Source organism: Balearica regulorum, chromosome 2 (assembly GCF_011004875.1).
Source record: "Balearica regulorum gibbericeps isolate bBalReg1 chromosome 2, bBalReg1.pri, whole genome shotgun sequence".
NCBI lineage: Eukaryota > Metazoa > Chordata > Aves > Gruiformes > Gruidae > Balearica > Balearica regulorum.
Window position 1 is genome coordinate 135,528,570 of NC_046185.1, and position 21,106 is coordinate 135,549,675.

Genomic DNA, 21,106 nt, shown 5'->3' on the forward strand with positions numbered 1-21,106 from the left:
CCCCCAGGCCTGCCACCTCCCCCGCTTCCCGCCTCCCCTGGGCTGAAAGCGTCACGGCCGCAGACCGCCTAGCAGCGACACCAGAAATAATACGCGACCGCCCGCCCAGGGGTGGGGGGAGCCCTGGGTAGCAGTGCCCGCGGGGGAGAGGTGGAAGGGCACCAGACCCCCACCGAGGACCAGGACAGCAGGACACCTGGGGACGAGAAGGAAGGCACGGTTGCCACTCGCTAAGCACCGACGGGGCTTAATCGACCAGGACGTGGTTCGTATCTCATTAGGGGATAAATCCCTGCGTTATTACACTGACATTTTAAGCTAAAGCCTTGTTTTAAAGGAAAGGAGCAGCATCGCAAAAGAGGTGCTGGCAAATAAAACCATCCACGAAGAGCCCCGGTGCCTTTCTGACCCGCCGCCGCTTCTCCCGCCCATTTTCTTCCCGTTTCCTTTAGCAGCAGCAGCAGCAGAGCTCTTCCCCGGAATAACCGCAATAAATTTTGTCTCAACGCTAAACTTGGGAGCCTGGGAGTCGCCCTGCGTAAGCACAAGTTGTACACGGTCCCGGCTGAGACGAGAGCCGGGAAGAGCCCCCCCTCTCTCCCCTTCAAACGCACCGGCGTCCCTGGGGGACAGCCGAGCCCAGCCGCCGGACAGCGACGGCAGTTGCGGGCTCAGCCCCGGCCTCCGCGGTCCGGTCCCACCGCAGCCGCCCGTGCCCGGCTGCCGGGAGGCTGAGGCAGTGTCCGTGGTGCTGGTGTCTGTCTGCCCGTCCGCGGGGGCCGGCCGGGCTGTCAGCATTGCGCCAGCGGCTTGGGATCTCGCACCTTTCCTCGCTGGTTACTCGAAGCCCCGGTTATGCAAGCGTTTCTGCTCCGCTCTGCTGACGGAGGTGCTTAGAGGTGGCCCAGGTGTTACCGTACGGTAAAAACTCGGAACTGTGCAAAGCCCGGCCCCAGCCAACCGGCGGGCTGGGAGCGGTGCCCGCCCCGCAGCAGAGGGGCTTGCCCCGGGGCCGCGGCAGCGCTCCGGCGCCGGCAGCCGCGGCGTCCCGCGGGACGGGGCGTCCCGCCGCCCGGGCCTCCTCCTCCTCGGGCGCTCGCAGCTGGGATTAGGCAGCATAACGCGCGCTTGTTTACCAGCTTAATTGCTCGGGTTTAATTGCCTGGGAAGCTATCCCAGATGCAAAGTATGCTGAAGCCACAATATGCAGATAAAATTAATTTGACTAAACCTTAACGATGCTAGTGTGCTTGTGAGTTGATCAAATGATGTTTTGAAAAATATGTCTTCAACAAACAAAATTTTGGAAAAAATATAGTAAAAGATCAAGGTCAGTGCCTTGCAGTCACATTCCTGCCACATTCCTGCCCAAACACCTTTGCAGAAGACTTCAACTATTCGCTGGCTTCTGTCTCTCTTCAGTCCTTTTCCTCTTCACTCTCTTCTCTCTTCACAAAATCTTACCCGCATCCTGGAAAAAAAGGTGGGCAATACTGTACACCACATCTTACTTCCTTCTCTTGTCCAGCCCCTTTCTTCTTTCGATCTTAGGGCTGACACTGGAAATGAATGCATTTTCTTCACTCCAAACCCATCCATCTACCCAAGCACTCAGTGTCTTCCAGCCTCACCTTCCTAGTCGTTTTCGATACTCTTTCCACCCCTAGCCTCTCCCTGTTCACTGGTGTGTTGTGATCACTCCGTACACAACGTAAATCGTTACTCTGCTTTCATTCTTCTCTTCATCTTTGTGTTGAAAGCTTACAGACATTGTTTAAGGCTCTTTTTCTTCTAATTTTTAATTTAATTGCTTCCAATCTGTCTTTTACTTCCTCACTGAGATTGAACAAAGTCCCTAGCAACTTCTTATTCTTCACTGGACCTCAAGATCTCAACTATTTCATGACCTTTTGTGCTACTTAGATACTGTCAGAGCCACCCATACTTATGGTCTCTCATCTGCCAGCTCCAAATCTGGGGACTACATGAAGAAGGAGGTAGGCTTCAGCCTCCCATGATGGACTTCATCTCCCAGTTCCCTTCTGGGGCGATGGGAACTTGCATGGCGCCAGTGAGGTACTGTGGCTACTCTTCAACTCTGTAAGTTGGAAATAGAGGGTAAGGAAAACTCACGCTGCTAGACAGAAACCACGTCTTCTGCAAGCCACTGCCCACTGTTGGAAATCCACTCCTGTGGGTCAGACACCTATTTAACAATAAATATGAGATTACAGATGTTCAGCGAACAGAGAATCACAGAATGCATGGAGAAACTTCTTTATGTGTCACTGCGGCCTTTTAGACAATTCCGTAAAAATTTCTATATCACATTACCTGCAGCTTTTGCAAATCTGTTCTCACATGATGTTCTTACTGTCTCTTTGCCTAACCCATTGTCTCAGTATTTTCTATTTGATAATTTGTGTACAGTAGACATCTTTCCTCATATCAACTGTAAAACAAGCAAAAACTATACAGCCATGATCCAGCAATCTTAGAGCCTTCTTTACAGCACAATTTTTTTGTTGGGTTTTTCTTTTTATTATTGTTCTTTTTTAAACTAACATTTTGTTAGGTTTAACAACATGTTTAGTCTTGCAAAAGATGACTGTGGCTGATGTCATGCGGACAATTAAAAGGTTTTCATTCCTATGCAGATCACTTGCAAGTGTATTGTGCAGCTCTAGCTAGTCTCTTCTCATTTTATCTCTAGGCTACTACCCAGGTGACTTACTAGGTATAAACTAAAGATCACATCTTCCCTTACTAAATTCTCTCAAACCATTAGCAATCACTTTTCTCTTCATTGCTCAAATCCAGCATTTTTGCCTTTATAGACATGAATCATGATGCCATCTGACATTTTTAAGAAAAATGTGTTTGTACATCTAGTGAACCATGCCTTTCCCTATCACCAGCATGTGTGAGGTGCCATATTAATGACCACATTCTTCTGTATCCAGTATTTGTGGTTATCATCCTCTGAAGCTTCCAGAACTCTCGCTCGTCAGCAGTCACATCTGCTACCCTGAGTCCAAAATGAGAAATATTCTTTCGCTCCACAGATCCATTCTGCCCGATTTCTGCTTCTCCTGCCCTGCACAGTTCCCTCCTCAGCTCTTTCTCCTGGCCCCTCACTCATTTACCAAGATGAGAGCTGTTTGGAAGAGGGGCCTTTTACTAAACAGACAGAAATTCCTGAGTGGGCTGGAGTTTCACAGGATCACCACTAGACCAACAAAAATCTTGTCATTTGGGAGGAATTTATAAGAATTATAAACACTGCTTGTTATCTTAGAGTAATCTCTGACTCATTTCTAGCCTTTATCCTACTCTTTCTGTCTATGGCCAAAATTTTACTTCCCTCAGCTTAATTCTGCGTGCTGACTTGTTCTAGCTGTTTCCAGTGCAAATAACACAGACAAAATCTGGTTTGGTTATCTGTGATTTCTCTTCTGCCTCCCTGGAGATGAGGAAAGAGGATTGTGATTTTAAATTGTGATTTACGCAGCTCAAATTTTGCAGATATACAGAACTACTGCTGATTTAGGCATTATTTTCCATGTGCCTTTGTTCTGCTAAGAAAGAATATCTATTGTCACTCAGATGACTCTCTTCGTACTCATTTCAGGGAACTAATCATGTAGGGAAGTCAAATTAGTCAGTGAATAGCCTATATAATGATTCTTTAGTGACTGGAAGGTCACACAAATATTTTACTGTGAGGAACCAGGAATATGTAGGGAAATTCTGCCCCACTTTTTAACACTTAAACAGAAATAATTATATCTAGAAAAAAGAAACTCAGTAATGGGACTAAAAGTACACTGCTTCATGATGACTTTTCTTACAGACGCGTCATTTGCAGGTACTGGTTGAACTGTATACAGTTTTAATGAGAATTAGATTTACAAGAAACTTTTTTTTTCCCCTGCTATTTGTATTTTTGTCAATATAGGACAGAACAGCACATTCTTTTTCTCTTCTTCTGTCCCCACTCCCACTACCCTTGCAGGAGCTTCTTATTTGCCAGTGTTTAAAATTACACCCAGTTTTCTGTTGAGTATTTAACTTGGGGAGCATTTCCAGAAGTTGAAGATCCATATAAAGGATGAAATAATATTTGGGCAACTAGACTATGATCCACACATAGTGGTTAGTGCTGAAAGGTCTTTGTTAATAAAGGTATTTTAATTATTTTAAATTCATTGAATTGCACTCATCCAATGAAATCTATAGTTCCCAGAATCCTTCCCTGCCACTGAGGCTCACTGACACACAACAAATCAGATCCATATATCATATTTTCTTAGTTTACAAACTAAGGTGGCTACATGCAAACTGCAAACCGCCACTGGCCTGTGCTAACCCCTGAACTGCCCCTGGGAATGGTGTGGGAACATGCCAAAACTGTGTGAAGAACCATTCTAACCATTTAAAATTACCAGTTTTAATGTCCAGGAAGTTCCATGGCACTCATTAAATTTACTAGTACAGATATAACCTTGGAGTATATTTCCAATGCTTTTGGCCGTAAATGAAACAAATAGCCTTCTGGTATGCAGAAGCAGGAAAGTTTTGGTCACAACACTGAATCACTATGTCAATCAGCAAATGTGGGCAACGTATGATCCAGCTGCACCAACATACGAACCTGCTGCACCAAGACCTTCTGTGCTGTTATACACAGAATAGATACATAAAGAGCTGATCATTTTACTTCTGCTTTAAAAACACTACTGAACTATACTTATTAACAGGGGTTTGTCACTAAATTGGCTTATAATATTAGCAAAACCTGTGGTTTGAGAGGGCCTGAAACAAGCTTACAATTATGATGGCTAACTCAGTAGGCTGCAAATTCTCTTTCTGCTCTCATTAAGAGGAAAGGGTATACACAAAGTAAGACTAATGAGTAAAAAAAATTATCTAAATTAGAAGTGACAATGCAGTTGCCATGCCAGAGCTTAATTTCTGTACAAACTAACCTGAGCTAATTTTAATAAATATAGCTGGTTGTCATGAATTTTAATCTAGCTTTATAAAACCTTCCCGTGACAAAGACAAGCTACAGGTATTGTATTAATGGCAATTGTATTCTCTCTCTTCTTAATGGGACTTCCTATCAAATCTTGTAGGTATACATAGAGAAGAATATGAAAAAATAGCAAATAGATACACAGATGTCCGAATGCCAAAGGCCAAGGCTAAAACCAATAGGAAATCCATATAATCATGCAGAGAGATTTCCATGAATGTACTGCATAACTAATAATTAACAAGAACAAGAACAAGCAAACAAACAAGAAAGCCTAAAAGCAGTGATTTTAATACCTTCTCAGGAAATAGTCTTCCTGAGAACAAAAATGTGGTATGAGTTAGTTCCATTCAAACTATTTTCATTGATGGAATACAAAATACAGTCATTCATTGAGTCCATAGTTCTCAAAAGCATAGTGAGCTGTACCTGTGTCACGCCTGACAGCTAATTGCCCTACCCATCATTTACAGCCTTCTGCCACAAGGAGACTGCAGCGTCCCCGGGTAACCTGTCCAGGGCTTACTCCTGGACACTGTTTCTCAATGAGCAATTGTATTTTTTGTAGGTTTTGTAATTTAGAGCTGTAACATCTTTTTCCGTCCAGAGTGACTACAACTTTCCATTGTTCCAATGGTATATTTTCTTTGATTTCAGCTGTGACTGAGACACCTGAGGAAATGAGGAGAGGAGAGAGGACAGTGAGTCTGTTAGGGCAGGAATGTAGGGAAACAACTGTCTCTGGGGAATTAAAACCAGTACGAATTCAGAGAGCTACCACATTACATAGAGCAAACAATAACATTGGAGAAAGGGTAAGAGGAGCAGGTATCTTTGCTATGGGAAACATTTGAGCACTTTTATTCTACAACTAGTAGTCATGGCATGTTTTTTCTTCTCAGCATTACAGAAGAACATGCATGTACTGAAAACTGCCCACAGCCTGGTTGATGCATTGTTTGCTCTATCCTTTCTTCCCCCCCCCATTTATCCTGATAAATGTCCTAACTAGGCTGTTTTTACATGTATCCCTAAGCAAGCCACAACTATTGCTTGCTACATATCATCTTTATAGTCCCATTGTCTTCAGTTCTCTGAATTCAGTCTGGCACATAGAGTAACTTGTAGTAGTTAACACTTGCTAGTAATGAGTCTTCTGAATACCTTCTAATCAGTGCGTCTTGTATGCAAGAGAAATCCTTAGCTCCTAAATTATAGTGACTTACCTGTTAATTTTTGTTACTAGCTACGTAGCATCAGCTTCAACATAGACCCTCAGGTGCTGTCTGAAAAGTGAGATTTTTAACATTCCCAGCTATGCAGAAGCTGTCTCTTAAATGTTTGTGTAGTTGGACATACAAAACCAGACCAATGTCTAGAGTGTTCTTTTGCAGTTCACAATGTTCTTTAAATATTTTTCTGTTTACACTAATATCATTGAAGATGCTGAATTAGAAAACTATGTGTTTGGTAAGAAAAGCTGTTTTTCCGTTCTGTGTCTTCTAAAATAAGTTGTCTTATTTATAATTTGTGTTCTGTATTGTATATGTAACTTTGTAATGTCTCTAATAAAAACAACATTAAAGTGGGAACAAAGCTATCATAGGCGTTCTTTGTAATAAAAACCTCATAATAATCTTTTAAAAAGAAGTGATTATTTTTAGTGTATTAGTATTTAACCTTCTAGAAAACATTAGGAAAAACAGCTTCAAAACCTGCACAGTGACCGCTTTTATGGCTGTCAGTGCTATTAGCAATTCCAGTGACCTCAGCACAATAGTGTTCTGAACTGTTTATTCAGTATTTCACACAAATATTCTTACTGTGTCCCTATAGCTACAATAGATTGCATCACCAAGATACCACAAAGCCTTAGAAGTTTATCATTTTGCCTAAATAGTCAATGGAGCTGCTATCTAGTCTATCTGCTAGAGATTAAAAGTTGCTCATTTCAGAGGTATAAAATATTGCTGTTTTATTTCTGGGGGCGTATATCTGGAGCCAGTTTGCAGCTTCTTTCGTAAGGAAGGCTTACTAAAAGAGATATCCGAGAGGCAGCAAGACTCCAGCAACCACAAATTTTTCATCCAGGATTCTCTTATAAGGATTCCCTGACTCTACACTTGTTAAGTCTGGATCTGGGCTCTTTCCAGGTACAAAATTAAGGGTAATGGGCAGCATGATAGATAGTCTTTCAAAAGTACTTGTTAATCCTTTCAAGGAACACTATTTTGAAGTAGAATGGGATTGGAAAAGAAACCAAACAATGAGCACAGAAATTGAGTGAGGTGGTCTCATCCATGTTAAGAAAGAAACAAACAGCTGCAGGTTGGTCTATCTAAACATTTCAGCTGACCTTCAGGCTTGGCTTAAGGTGGCCTGTGGTCTGCATAATGGCCCAAGACTGGTGTGATTTATTTTAAGATGGAAGAAATAATTTCTGATCTTGTTGCTACCTTGACCTTCAAAGAATCAGGAGTTACACCTGAAGGTTACTTCAGTTATTGAAGTTATCTTATTGAATGAAATGCAACAACTCTGTTACATTTCCTTTTTTCTGTTTTCTGATAAATATTCTTACTCTCCCTACTAAAAGTATAAATAGTAATAACAATATGCAGTGCATCGAGGCTATGATTCATCCAGTTACCTAATCTCATCAGATCAGAAAATCTGGCAAATAATCTTGCGCATGCTAGGTAATAAGAGAACAGAATGTTGCTGTTGGTGCAATATATGCACTCATTATCTGCTAAAAGTAATTAAGCATCTCTATACAACCTTGAGATGTTTAATAACAAAAAATATCTTGCAATTAGTATTTGGAGTCACAGACCTTTTAAAGTCTTACTCTGTGAAAGTGGGATTCATACAGTACATTCTTAGAAATGCACAGAATTGAACAGAAAGATAAAACTGGAGAAAAGAAAAGAGAATAAGCACAGCAGACAAGGAAATCTAGAAAGAAAAATAAGACAATATTTAAAAGAGGTGGTTATTGAAGAGAAAGCTGACAATGGCTAAGGAGAAACTTTTTCCTGAGATGACCAAAAAGAAGACATTAAAAAAAAATCTGAAAATAAGAAATAAAAATCAGAGTTTCATTATTAGCTCTTAGAACCATGGAAGCTATTATTTTCTAATAATTCATTTAGGGAAGTCACTGTAGGATCTAGTGATCTATATGTTGTTACATTAGGACCTTAATGGCTGCGGTTACAGTGGCAAAGAGCCGTGTAAGAATTCTCAAAATTTAACAGCATATATATGTCTGAGCTGCAGTGTCTGGGTCCTTGCCAACATCTGGGGTCTACTTAATTTCCTAGCTAGATGTTGCCTTTTACACCAGTGTTCGAGAATCAACCATTCTAAAAAATGGACAAAGAAAGGGAAAGATATGGGAATAATCTTCAGTTTGTTCCCATAAAGTCTTCTGGTGGCTTTTTGGCTTCACAGAGCATCTTATGAATTTATAGTAATTCTTCCTCAGTGAAGCCCTCAAGGAAGGGCATACACAGGGAAACCTCCACTTCCCCTGCCACACAGTCCTTCTACAGTAAACTGAAAAAAGAAAGCCTTTCTAAAAATGGAGACCTGAAAACAAATTTACTTTGGGATATTAGTCTTCCTGTAGAAACCTCTCCCCAGCCACAATTGTTTCAGCAGCCCATGCTTCAGAATGTTATGACTAGGTAATGTTTGTTCAAGATATATTGCTACCCTTGTATAACATATTTATGTCATTCCCATAACATTCTCAATATGTAGCAAATACGTATTTCATGGTCTCCATTGTTTAAGGCCAAAGTTTGAACTAAAGTCATGACAACATTTATAATGGACACAATAAGGCAGTTATCTTGATCAGGGCAGAACCTGGTAGTTACCTTGTGTGTGTTTTCCCCTTGTTTTCCTTCCCTTTGTAGCTACACAGATGGAAGAAACACAGGTCTGTGGGTTCTTTTGCCCTTCATCTCAATTTTTTCTATTGTAGACAGAGCAGAATAAAGAAAACTGCCTGTTTAGAATTTTTGGCCTAAAATGTCACAGTTCCTGAAGGCTGAAAATATGGTTACCTTAAAATCATGGCTGCAGATCACCTGAACTACTTTTATTAGATGAAAATAACATTAAGTACAAGAATTCCAGCTATGTTTGTGCCATTCTGTTCCTGCTATGGTTATTGATACTTTGACTTTGCTGAGTTTGTTCCTTCTGCATCTACGTACAGTCTACCTGTTAGCAGCTGAATAGTTGCTACAGTAATGTAACTTCACACAGACATGATTAGTGACATTAAACTTGATGATGATGTTGTAGATAGCCTAGGTTTGTGGCAGCTAGAATAACCTACTGTGATCCTCTCCAAGTTTATTAAAACTGCAATCCATAAGGAGTGCAAACTGCATGAGATGATACACATATATGTGCATCTAATTATGCTACAAACATTTATATATGCCTAACATACAGGCAGAGAAACAATAACTTGTAACACCAAGCTATATGCAGACTTACAGCAGAATTTTCTACAGATGAACAAATGATTCTGGTTTAAGTCACAATGTGTCGCGGGGGAGGGAAAGGAAAGAGTATGATATCCTTTTTGCTGTTGAGTTACTATTATTAGCGCTAGGCATATAACAGAGTTTCTTTGTGTTCACATGGTGTAAGAACAGCCAATATTGGTAATATTTGATATACTGTGCTCATTTAATTGACCCTCTTTCACACTGGTAATATATTTGCATGTATCCAAACAGCAGATACTCCTTATTTTCAGAAATTCTTGACATAACTTACACAATAAGCTCTGAACAGTATTCCGTATTCTAACTCACCTGTGTCTTCTTTATGAAATAAAAGATTATTTTTGAGCAGGTAGGTCATTTCCATCTATAAAATCACAGAAGTCACAGTGTTTCATCTGGTAGTATTTCCCAATCCCTTCAATCTCTTCAGTTTAACAGATGTATAGAGGCACACAGATGGAAACAAAACATTCCTTTTCAAACTTGTTTTTTAAGAAAATAATCAGGACAGCAAGTTGGTGACACTATTCCTGTCTTCTCTTGTAACTGAAACTATTGTAATGGTTGTACAGGAAGAAAAAACATTAATTTCTGGAAAACTATGGCTTCCATGTGAGTTATCTAATATCCAACCTATCTTATTCCCAGAAATCGCTCCAATTTAAGAGAAGAAGCGTCACTCTCCATCTACACTGTTTAATTTCTGTTGAAATTAATGGTTCATCCAAACTGCAGGTGCTGTTAGTCCCTGAGCCTGGGTACAGGTGCTGGCTGCATGCTACAGTGAGATGAGGTGAGCCACAATTGAATACGTTTTTGTCTGTTCCTCTTCCCTTATGTCGTATACTCCAGCTTCCACTGGAAGAAGAAACACCAATAGGAAGGGAAGTCAGGGTGCTCTATGCATCAGGGTAGCTGAACTGCAGGATCAGCTACAGACTACCCCAGCTCCATAGTGTAAATGCAATCCAGGAAGAGATATTACTGAATATAAAGTTAGCAGAAGCTAACAATGATGAGTACTTTTGCAATTTCATCATACTTTTTCTAAGGAGTGAGAGGATTCAGAAAAAAAAAACAACCCAGTGGTGCTCTTTGGTTTGATGAGCAGCCACCTGTACCGCCAGATGTACAGATCCTCAGGCTTTTGTGCCTTTCAAGTCAAGATTCTGCAATCCAGTCACTCAGACCAGCAATCAGGTAACAGTCTCAAACATTTCAGCATGGCTCACTCAGGAATTTCAACTGGGATTTGGACCCTACAGGACTTTCCTTGGGGGAACTTGTTTGCGCATGTTTGCGCTGACAGAGGGCTTTAGAAACAGAGTAATTTATATTACTTTTTGCAAGGTAAAAAGCCTTTAGGAAAAGTAATACATAAATAAATCCTCTTTGTGAGCAAATCCCACCATTGAAAAGAAAACAAACAAAAAAATCAGCTTATTGTTTTGACTAGATATCAGTGACACATTTTTGATAGCTTCTCCTTTCTTCTCAAACTTCCTCCTATTTGAAGGATTCTTGAGCTTTTTGGTTTCCCCTGATCTGAGGATTACTGACTTATCTCTGTTGTATTCCTCCCAAGTGTTCTTACCCCAATATAGTCAATGTACAACCATTTTTCTCTATAGATTTGAAGAGATATGGGGAGGTTCATATTTTACCTTTCCTTCTCAATTTTTTAACTCTTCCTTTATTGCTGCCTTCTATCTAACTCTTAGCTGTTGAACAAGCAGGCAACAAGACAAAGCTAAACACATTAGTCATTGAAAGTACTCCCATCACCCTTCATCAGAATGTGTTTTGTTTCTTCTGCAGCTGTGTACTGCACCACCACACACAGCTTTGGTTATTTTGAAGGCATGGGGAAAACAAGCAGCAAGAGCAAAACAAGCAAAAAATCCAGGAGCAGAAATATTCTCTTTTATTGCTTTCTTATTGAAAGTAAACTGTATTCTTCAAGAATGAATGTTTAAGCTGTCTAAAGTAATGTCAGATGCAATTCCATGTGTTACCTATTCCATTTGAAGGTATCATGCTGAAATAAATAGGTATCAGTTTATATTCTGCATGGTAATTAATAAATAGATTTGAATCATCCTGAGAAGCTGAGTCTTAAAAAGTCAGAATTAAACTGAACATCCTTCTTGAAATCTAACAAATACAGAATACCTTACATTCCTTAACATGCCATATTACAAATACAAATAACATAACACACAATGCAGTTAATACCAAACGCAACAACAAAACTCAGTAGCAACATATTGATGCCCAGGTGCCAAATTGCTCCAAAAAAAAGCTGTTGTTACTGGGTGGAAAACAATGCCAAGCAGGAGAAGAGTCCCCAGGGAAATGTTGCTTTTAAGGAATCATTGCACTTAAGTGGTTATGCCACAAGCAAATGCATGGATAATAATAACAACATTAATTTGAATAACTAATAAATAGTTATGAACCATAAACATACTGCACAAACCCTGACTAGGCAAAACACTAAGTCATGCCTGTTCGCTTTCATTCCATATTTGGAGGGAAAAAAAGTCAGCCTCCTCTCTCAGTTCTCCCAACAGGAACTCCAGGAATCAGGTGTTTCAAGCTCAACAGAGACAGTGAGAAAGCGTGGGATATTAGGGGTGGTTGTAAGGAACTTCACAGGGTAATCACAATATGAAATCCACATCTATCCTATCAACCATGGTAGCAAGCATTTAAAAACCTCTATAGGAGTGAGCTAAAACTCATAAATCCATACAGCCTTAGTCTTAAGGTGAAGTTCTGATGGCTCTGAGATTTCAGCATAAATACTGCAAACAGCCCTATTATTAGCAGGTGCTTGTTCACCTCAGTTTGTGAAGACAGAAAGAGATTGTTATTAATATCAGCATAAATCTGTGTTATAGGTATGGTAGAACTAGCTAGTTACAAAAAAAGTTACAAAAATGAAGAGACAGAAAAATCCTAAAATATAGTGCTGATATGTAATCCTCATAGAATCAGGCTGTATGGTAGGAATATAATTAATATAATTAATATGATTAAAGTAATAGATACTAATAAATAAATATAATATCACAACAATAAAATGGAAAGAGTAGCCTAGAAACAGCACACAAACTGTTTCCAAAATCAAGCAGAACTTATCTGAAGCTTGGAGGCAATGAAGTAGAAGAGAGGTTAATCTGATCATGCAGCAATCCTTATGACCCCTTTATGTTGATAGGATCATTCCTCTTAAGAGGAATTAAAACTTACGGAGGAATAAATATGCTAAATTGTGCTGAGATGAAAATGCTTATCAAATTATATTTCACATAAAATAACTGTGCTGTGAAGGCTGCCCATGAGACATCACTTGCCATCACTGCATCGCTACGTGTTTCAGAAGGCAAGGTGCTGATTTTGAGTAACCTGCTTCTGCAGGAATCTCTTGATTTGCCCAGTGTGTTGCCTCACTGCTTCAGCAGTTTTCTCTCTTCTTCAGCGTTCAGCAGACCACCAGGAGGCACTTAGGTTTTCCATTTGCCTCAACAAAAAATAATGTTAATGAAATATCAACCAGCTTCCATTCATGACTGGTCTAAGTTTGCCAAACTGAAATGAGTAGATGCTGTTTAATTTGCATATCACAATTCATACACAGACCTGGATATTTCAAGAAAATTTATATTAAGATGCCTATAATTTAACTTTTTGAAAGAAATCCAACAAATCCAGAACTGCTGATACAGATTGTGAACACAATATTGTGTGTAGTGTGTGTAAACACTGAAAGAAGGTTGAAAAGCTTTCACGCCTTGAATCATCTGGAAGTCAAATGACATTTTTACAAGAACAGCAAATGGACTAAACAAAAGGGAAAATATAGCTAATGAAAATAGTTAAGCAAATATTTTTTTTTTAATTATGATGTTAGCAATATTCACTTCAAGCTTTTAGCTCATTACAATTGTGTCTTCCTTTGGACACAAGTAATCAAACTGCCTCAGCATAATTTAATTCTTTTGGGCGTAATAAGCTTAATGCTTTATATAGCAGTGCTAAACCTAACAACTGTACAGAGTCCTGTACATATGAAGAGTAATTCGTCATCGTATAAACAATCATGTGCAAATACTCCAGTTTAGACAAAGCTATAAACTACTTCAAGCAAAATTTCAAAGGTGTCAGCACAGGGCATGACACAAAACTATCTGTGCAAGAGAACTTTCCGAGCACTAAAAATATATTTACACAGCATGGGTGATTTTTTTTTCCCTTTTGCAAGACTCCACAGCATAGTGTGTCCTGCACTCTACACACACTAAATGCTCAGATGCAGTTTCAGAAAGATTTTAATTAAAATAAGTTATCAATGACTTGAAAATAAAACCCTTAAAACAGTTCCTTACTCTCTTCCCACCTGTGAAAATTTCTCAGTAATAATGCTTTCCAGGGGGCAGACGGGGAGGGAAGACAGCTCCAGGATACTTTTGATCATAATGCTGAAGGCTATGTCTGTAGCTGGTATGCAGTATATAAAAAGTACCAGTAAGTCTTTTTTTTTTTTTTTTTTTTTTTAAATATACCCAAGGTGACCACTGAGTATATTGACAAATCTCCTGTGAAAAATCAGCCAGCTTTTTATTTAAAGATAGAAATATCTTATATGTATAAACATATTTTTAAAACATTGTTTAACCATAAGGATCAATATTTGCATTGATACTGTATGGTTAAATTAGCCTTTTTAAAAATTATTTTGGAGTATAGCTACTATTATTAAGATACATTCACAATATCTTTTGAATCTGGATTTCTTCAAAGTTTTTCTTACATTTCCTTAAATTGAGAGTCCCATCTCCTCTCCGGCTATAAAAGGTGGTTCCAGTAGGACTATTTCAAATATTAATAACAAAATTTGCTGCCTATACTAGGTAGCCATAGTACTTTGGATTATTAGACATAAAGGTATATTTTGTATTCCAGTGCACCTTCTGCAGTATTTACTTTTTTTTTTTAAAAAAAAAAAAAAAGCCATAACTGCTTTCTTTGTTTTTTACAATAGAAAATACCAGAGTTGTGAACAGAACTGAACATTTCAGGATATTGTGTCATGATATTATTGTACAGTTTTGTGTGTGTGTGAATTATTCTGCAGAAAAGTGAAACTCACTTGTATGGTTTTCATGGTTATGCAACCTGCTGAACTGACATTTGAAAAACACATTTGACTCATACTGCCTCCTGTCTTGGAGAAAACTTCTGGAGTCTCACAGTTCACAAGAGAAGAAACCTATGCAGAATTTTGAGTTGACTATGTGGTGTGACCAAGTTCAACCACTTCCCATCTCTAAACTAGACAACGGTTGTCTCTCCTTTTACTGCCTTTATATCAACTGGACACTAGATCTAACACACAGGGGAAATATTGAGCTCAAATGTTGTTCCAGACAGAGTGATGGATCCCTCTTTGCATTAGACAGTTGGGAAGGTACTGAATAAGGGCATGAAACAGAATATAGTCCTAAGGCCAACGTGAGGGTCTAAGGGTAATGTCATGCATAAGGGTGTCAGCTGTCTTGAGGATTAAAGCAAAAGAAGCAAAAGCTTCCACCATGCTGGGGAATTACCTCTTCTTCAAAGCGAAAATTTTGCCTGTCCGACTTCAGTATTCATCATAATATTTCTGTATTTCATCTAAAGAGACTGTAATGTCAAATTGATGTCAAATGCTGCTAACTGTTGTAAGACTTCGGTTCTCTTAACTACTTAGCAAGGGAGAGTGGAAAAATAAAATAAAAAAAAAAAGAAAAGAGTGTGACTATAAAGTCATTCCTTCATTTAACTTGGTACATTTGCTCACTTTATTTTTACCAAAACAAGGGAAACCAAGCAAAGATTAAAAAAAAAAAAAAAAAAAAAAAAGGAAGAATAGTGGGGTAAAGTGTTTCACAGACTTTGTCAGACTTCTTTATTCTCAGAATTTCTTTGTCTTTGTTCACTCAGAATCCACACAGAAACACACTGGCAGTGCTGACAAGTCCACTCAGTTCAGGTTTACTTCCTTTTTTCCTTTAACATTGTAAAAATGGTAACAACAATAACAAAGATGTTGCATTCCACTAGTTTCACAAGAAATTCAACAAGTATCTGTAGCTGGTACGTACAAAATAAAAAGTGAACAATACACTTTTAAATTGTAGTCATATTCTTTTCCTGACTTTGAAAAGATTTCAATTATAGCTTAAGTGATTCAAGAAGGACTTTTTTTGTTTGGTGCAGGAATATGAAAAACTCTTTAGAAAGATGGGAAAAGATGTAAAACTGAGATCCAAACCTGCTATTCAAAGACTCTCAGGACCTGTGCACATTCAAATCCAGATGTGAAAATCCCTGTATGTCTACTGACCCTAAGCTAAACACTCGCTCCAAAGAAGCTGGTATGCAAAACAAAAACTGATGGGTAAGGCCTATCTGTATTTAATGATCTTTATTATAGTTTTGAGAATCTAAAACATTAACCTTTTTGCTTCGCAGAAGACCCTTCTGAGGCTCTGAATGAGGACAGCGCCTCTGCTCAGGAATCCTGATCATATGTTCATTTACTTTTGGGAAAATATAAAAATAATTGAAAACCCCCAACACCCACATTTGGGCCTATACGTTCCTGAACAGGGATGGATTTCAGAAGACTCTCAGGAGTTTCTCCAGCAGATGCAATGTCTTGATTAGTGTGTCATTTTAACTTGTCTGTCATGCCAGGGAATGTTCAAAACAGGCAACATTATTTCTTCATCCACCACCCAAAAGCACTCTGTCTTTTGCTAAGAAACAATACAAAGAGGAAGCTGAATTCTCTTTCTCCTTGTCTATGTCCAAAACAATTGGATGTAGTTAATCTCTCAGGGCTGGCAGTGAGAAGACTGGACAGCTGTAACCATCCCACTAGCATTTAGTAAGCTAGGGTCTACAGCAGAATAGCCAACATATAAACTAAAGGAACTTTATTTCATCATAGCAGTCAGAAACAGGAAAGGCTGATTATAGATTAAAGAATCCAACCCTATGCTAATGTATGGTATAGTCACCAGACAGAGGTAATAACAGATAAAAAAATATGATATCTGAGATACTCTAAAATATATTTGATACAGGAAGAGTATCTCTTGTAAAATGAATTGAAATGCAGAAAGGAAAATGAACAATGGTTGTTTTGATAACCTGTACCTTGATCCTTATTTTAGGGATTATTCAATGATTTACCCAACACAGGTGTGTATGTGAATCACCTATGGGGCTTCTGTGTGTGCTTTTCACTGTGTAAATATTGTCAAATACAATATTCTGGCCTTTATTATGTGCTTCTGTGTTATTCCTGTGACTGGAACAGTGGGAGGGATGGCAGGCTCCCCAGCATCTTGCTGTAATCATCACTTCTCCAGAGAAAGCAGCTCCCTGCAAATCAGTAGTGTTTATTCCACTCAGGTGCTTTCCCGCAAAATCCTTTGGATGGGAGGCTTAAAGTAAGCCCTTAAAGGGATCAGATTGTGCTCCTGGGGAGCAGTTGCTTTTATGTTCTCTTCTTTCTCTGAGAAAGGGATGAGCAAAACATCTGCTGTAGGGTATGAGGTAGTTAGAAAAAGAGGCTTTTGATAGGCCTAAAGAAGAATGAGGGAGAAGATGAATCCTAGAAAATAGATAAGCAGTATTAACATGCTGCTCGAATGTAGTTTTGTAAACTACCAAAGATACCTCTGTCATATCTGCCTTTATTGCATACAAAAAATATAGTAGAATTTAGTTTACTTTAGAGCAAGAAAGTAAATGTTCTAAGATTTACAGTAGTATAAGGAACCTTAAATCTTCCTTCTTATGTAATTCTTGAGAGGTCAGAATAAACATAGAGTGCTATGGAATAAAATAGCACGTGATCATGTAATTGAAGACAGTATTGTAATAGGTATATGCAAACGCAGCATAACACTCCTGATATCTTTTCCTGCACCATGGAGTTTGTCTTCTAGGCTCAATTGTGTGTAGCAGTCTACACTAAGCAGTCCTACCTTCATACATTTCAGATCTATAACTCGTAAAACTTGGGATAGCCCTCAAACTGCCAGCTGTAAGACACCTTAGCTAAGGAGTGACTTTGCAACTATGCTGTACTTTTCTGCATGTTTTCATCTTCCAAGAAAAAATGCCAAGAGGCCTAATAGGCTAGGCAAGCAAAATTAATTCACATGGAATATACCTATATCGTCATATACGTTTAATTAATATCTGGGGAAAAAATGCTAAAAGAATGTTATTTAGGGTGTAAAAGCAGCTGTTGAAATGTAGCGCTCACAGATTATGAAAGTGACACTTCAGCTCTGCAGCAAGTTCTGGGTTCCACAGTTACTTACTGCTACTGAGGCTTGGTTGCTCATCCTGAGCAGTTCCAGGAAAAACACATGAGAAAGAGAATACATCGAGACTTTTTCTAAAGTTATGTGACAGTAGTCACTGACATCTGGGACTGTTTCCAGTAACAACTGCCCTGAGGAAACAGCACAATCAGCAGCTATGAAGTACAAAAATTAGAAATTAGTTTGGCATAGAAATCAGTAATTTTGAGGAAAGGAGCCAACTGAAAAGCACTTTATACATCTGGTGAATAGCTGCTCTTTATGGCACAGAATGATATTGTGGGCAAAGATTTGAAACAAACTGGAAACAAATGGCTTAAAACCAAGCCTTCTGGGGACTGAGAAAAAATTCTGTGTTGATAACAATATGGAAAAGCTAAAATATAAGTCTCCTGGGAAAAGGGTCAACCACAAGAGAGGCATTGCTAGGAATATGACTGAACAGAACTAAGTATCATTTTCCAAAGCCTTAGTGTGCGGGTAAGCTAAAACCACAAGTCTCTTAGGAAAGACAACTGAGATTATTAATACATTATTAATTATATGACAAGTAGAAAAAAAAAGTTGTTTTTAATTTACTAGAAATATGAATATTAACCTGTCAGATCTTAAAATTATCCATGTGTAGTGCAAGTGAGAAACATGGAATTGGGATCTACAATATTAAAGGGACTCTGAATAATGATTTAACATAGGGCTTTGTCTAGTGTAAGATGAAAGAAGTCTGCGAATAAACTAATGTTCTTTAAGCCCTAATGGGATTAAGGCAGCAACACGATGCAATTTGATTAATCTTTCCAATAAGAAGTTGAACGTTTTTGGGTTTTACTGCCGTAAAAGAATCACTCTTTTCTAAGTGTTTTTTATTTTGATGGGGTATCCAATATAACATGATGTGGATCAGCTTAAAGACAGTTGTGTTTGATTATTTTCCTCTCTTTGTTTATGTTCCTACTGTTATTTTAAATAAAAGGATCTCTGCAATGTTGAGGAGAACAAATTCAAAAGCTGTAATTAACAAACTCTAGACATGGGCGACTCTAAATGTATACAAATATAAAAGAAGTTTTGAGCCAAATCTGAGCATGATGAGTAAATTATCCTAAGAACCATTACTTAAGTATCATCAGCAATGCCAAACTGCAAGGAACAACTTGTAAATTGAAAACATGACCTTATATTTTCCCTAATTGCAGACCCTGAATATTTACAGAGCCTGACCTGCTACTAATTGTGAGCTTCTAAATTTCTGTTAGAGAACCTTCGACCCGGGGCACCAGGCTAGGTCCACCATTCCCTTTTTTAAATCCTGTGGCCACATTGGTTTTGGTTTTCTTCCCCCACCACACTGTACAGGGTGATGCATGTGTAACTATGGCCTACCAAATGAGTCTGCAAGGCTCCTTTGGCCTTTAGCAAGAGCAAGTTCTCTACCCTCTTGCCTTCCAGTTCTTTCTTCAGCTTAGCCTCTGATTTTGGCTTTAACCTTTTAACAAAATGATTACTCTTGTTTTCTTTGTTTGGTCAGCTTCTCATGGAAAGGTCTACTACATTTATCAGCAGGCACTGAATATTAGCACATTAACATTCTCCTGCATGTTTGTACTGAGTAGGCATTAACGTTCATCTCAGAAGTCCACCTATCCGACAAAAAGAGAAGGTGATATTTCTATTTTGTCAGACTACAAGTCGGTGGCTTCATGTTTACAAGAAACATAAAAATAAAAAAAAAAAGGCAAGTGCAGGGAGACAGTCTTCTTCAGCCATTGTCCAAATCCACAGCTTCTGTACAGCTTGAATGGCCTCCAAGCTACCTTTGAAATGTAAACATTTACTAGTGGCAGAGAATTAATGAATTTTGTCTTGGGGCATTGCAGTGTAAGAGACAGGTCAAAGGATTCGGAGAGCAGAGCTTTTTAATACTTCCAAGTTATCTGATTTAGCTTGTGACAAAAGCCGCTCTGGTCCCTGGTGAAAGTTAAGAGGCTGTTTAAACCTCACAGATAGAAGAAACTACCCTTAGTTGATGTTTGTGAGATGTTTCTTAGTCCAGAAACCTGGTTTATCTCCCCTAACAGCCAGGCAAGCTCCCTCTGCTGGGGACTTCATTGGCTTCGAGAGGGAGAAGTTCAGTTCCAGTCACTTTGTAAGCCAGAAGCCTACCTCAGTATTGAGGGAACTTTTCCCTCATCTCTTGACAGAGCCAGGCATCGGGAAGAGCTCCCATTACTCCCAATTCGGCCAGACTTGGCAAGAAAGAGCAGCATTTGTCTCTGAAATTTCCTTCTTTAAAGCTATGTTTAAAAAACCATGTGCTGCCAGTGTTCGGGGTGGAGGGTGGGGGTGGGTCATGGTGGTTATTAATTGTTAGTTAAAACTTTATACTCCAGTGGATGTGTAGTGAGCAGAACACGTTAGTCTTTTAAGGCAGATTTGCATTCAGTGCTGCTGTGTTGACGCTGAGGTCTGCTATACTGCAGCAAAGCATTTTTGGTTTGGTGTTGGCATTTCAGTTGGGCATTCTTGGTAGGCTCTAAAATGTCTCCAAAAGGGTGGCTGACACCCTCGCACACCTTTCCCTTTTATACAACCCCTGCCATTGCACAGTGTGCTTTTGCCTGGATATATTTCAGACCAAAGCAGCCTAGTAATGCTTTAAAGCTTACTCTGAAAAATTATGTTTTCATTCTAATACCAAGTTCTCACTGATACAGCCAAATAGAGAAATATAGGACTGAAACTACACCCATTGCTTCTGGACCTGACAAAATCTTCAGTGCAATTTCTCCTCCCACTATATCTTTCTGTACTCCTGTGGCTTTTTAAATCCATAGGCTCACACACCCACACAAAGCAACTAGATGAATCATTTTCCTCTACCACTTCCCCCATGTCTAAAAAAAAAAAAAAAAAAAACCAAAAACCAAATAAAAAAACTACTTTTAAAATTGAATAACCAGACTGTTAGCAGTCATGTGTATAAAAATGAGAGACAATCAAGGAAACATGACTTCTTAAAATGTCACCAATGCCATAAGTTCCATAAAGGGCTTTGAATGAGGTCACAGTTGCATATAGAGATAGCATATGTTCTGCTGATCAGAATGTCAGTTCCCTGTCCAAGGGAGGCTCCCTCTTAAGAGCAT

General features: G+C 38.9%; 1 long non-coding RNA gene across 1 annotated transcript; it reads left to right on the forward strand.

The window, feature by feature from the left end:
* The first annotated feature begins 4,244 nt into the window (after window positions 1–4,244).
* On the forward strand, window positions 4,245–17,235 carry LOC142600568 (uncharacterized). Its single transcript, XR_012834126.1, has 3 exons — window positions 4,245–6,508; window positions 10,219–10,363; window positions 11,389–17,235. It is a non-coding gene; the product is annotated as an uncharacterized LOC142600568 (long non-coding RNA).
* The last annotated feature ends 3,871 nt before the right edge of the window (window positions 17,236–21,106 follow it).